Below are 2443 nucleotides of genomic sequence, written 5' to 3'. Positions count from 1 at the left end.
ATCATCTTCAATTCTTCCTTTCATGTGATATCCATCCAATGAATCACCATGGAGACACTAAAGGGAAGCTAATATAAGATCTGCAGGAACAAAGTAGTTTGTGAATTTCATGTCATAATAAATCTGATTTCTCCAAAAAACAAAACATCAATTGTGGTAAAAGAAAAGAAAGTTTATAGAAGATGATAATAGAAAAGGAAAATAAATAATCACATATGAGAACTCATTAAACCACTGATGGCCAACTTATCGAAGAAACTAATCTAATGAAACATAGGTGTCAAAGAAGACTCACCTGACTTCCGCAGTAGTTTGGAGAGATATTGTTTGGGATAAGGACTTTCATAGTCTGAAAGTTTCTCGATGACTAGAGTAAAAAGATTCTGTAAAATATTTTGGTGTATTTATCTTGATAATGCAACGTAAGGTCGTCCATGAGTAGATTAGTAAGAATTCATAGATTTTGTAAAACATCTTTGAATACTATATTTCTCGTGTATTTATTTGGGATATAGTTGTTATTGTTTATTAGAATCTTTAGATGATCTTTTGACGTAGCTTTTGTTAGTGCAACATAAACAACATAAAATTGTCCATGAGTAAAAACTGGTTCAGAAAGATAGACACCAACCTGATTTAGTGATTGACCTTGACTTTTATTTATAGTCATTGCGTAACATGGTTTTACAGGAAACTGACGTCGTTTAAATACAAATGGCCATTTGTGTTCAGTTGCTGATAAAACAATTCTTGGTATAAAAATCTTTTGTCTAATATTGTTACCTGTTAGTATTTTTGCCTCTATTATTCTATCAAATAATTTTGTCACTATTAATCTTGTGCCATTGCATAAGCCAAACATTTGATTTATGTTCCTTAATAACATTATTGGCATGCCAACTTTTAAAATTAATTCATGTGTTGGTAATCCACTAAACTCAAGTTGATTTAAAAATTTTGTTGGATATAAAAGATCGATGTTTTCATTGCTACCAGAATCTGCTGAGATTGTGTCTGAGCTATAATATGTAGTTTTATCACCAAGCACTAAATTTATAGCGTAATTGTTTATACAAAGAGCAGTTGAGTTTCGCGGTGTAACAATCGCGCGTTCTTTTAAATAATCAATGATATTGTAGTTAATATCAAAGTTAGGATAAATGGCCAAAAAAATTGATTTTATAGGATCTGTATAAAAAGTTATTAGTAAATGCTCTGGGATTTCAATCCATGAAATGTCCTTATCATCTGTATGTAGTATTGATTGTATTCGACCTTCGCCAATCTTTAACATCCAATTTGCAAAATGTGAGATATTTTTCTTTTCATAGTCAGTGAGACCACTTTTTAATAACCTCATATTTTCGGTTAAATTTAATATCTTAAAAGATGGCCAAAGTTTGGAATTGTTTAAAGAAGCTTCAATGAATTTTTTGTTCCTTAGTTCCTCCTTGGATAACTGGTAATATTTGTCAAAAGTCTCCGCCTAGTAAAATTGGTTTCCCGCCAAATGGTTTATCAATTTTTTTGTTATAAGAGTGTGACATAATATCTCAAAGAGATCTATCTAGTGATTCAAAACAATAGTTATTACACATAGGGGCTTCATCCCAAATAATTAAATTTGTTTTTTTCTAAAAGTTTTGCGAGATGAGTCCCTTTTTTTATTGGACATATCGTATCATCAGTGACATTAAGTGGTATTTTAAATCAAGAATGCGTTGTTCTACCATTGGGAAGTAACAATGATGCGATACCAGATGAAGCTACGGTTAAAACAATTTTTCCTTCAGATCTTAATCTGCTTGTTATTGTATGCCACAAAAATGTCTTTCCAGTTCCGCCACTACCATGAACAAAAAAGGTTCCAGATTTTTTCTCTTGAACAACTTTTATAACATAATCGTATATGATTCTTTGACTGTTGTTTAGTTTGGTTATAAAAGTTTCGTGCTGATATTTTAACAGATGTAAATTATAATTGAGTTCTTCTTTCAATAATTTATTGTTAAGCTCTGTTATTCTATTTTCATCTGGTATTGGTAATTGAAAATTTTTTAACGAATTAGATGACATATTAAATATTTTTTCTAATTCATATAAAAGACTGTTTTTTAATTCAGGTTCAGGTATGATTAAATCTGGATCTCTCATTTTGGTTCGAATTTTATGTAAAATGTCATCGCACATATTAAGCCAATATGAGTCAAATAATTTTTGTGGGTTAGCAACTTCACAAAATATAATAATTGTTGCAAATAATTGACGCAATTCTGATGCTGTAGCAAAATGTGTGGAATTTGTTAAGACATCACACCATTCTTTATCATCTCCTAACAAACCCAAAGCTCGACATGCTTCTTGATAAGTAGAATATGGAACTCCATTAATTGTTTTAATCGAATCATAATCTTTACATCCTTTTTGAATATTTAATAGCATT

This window comes from Fragaria vesca, linkage group LG5, assembly GCF_000184155.1.
Source record: "Fragaria vesca subsp. vesca linkage group LG5, FraVesHawaii_1.0, whole genome shotgun sequence".
Classification (NCBI taxonomy): domain Eukaryota; kingdom Viridiplantae; phylum Streptophyta; class Magnoliopsida; order Rosales; family Rosaceae; genus Fragaria; species Fragaria vesca.
The sequence above is the reverse complement of the archived record's forward strand: the minus strand, read 5'-3'. Positions refer to the sequence as shown.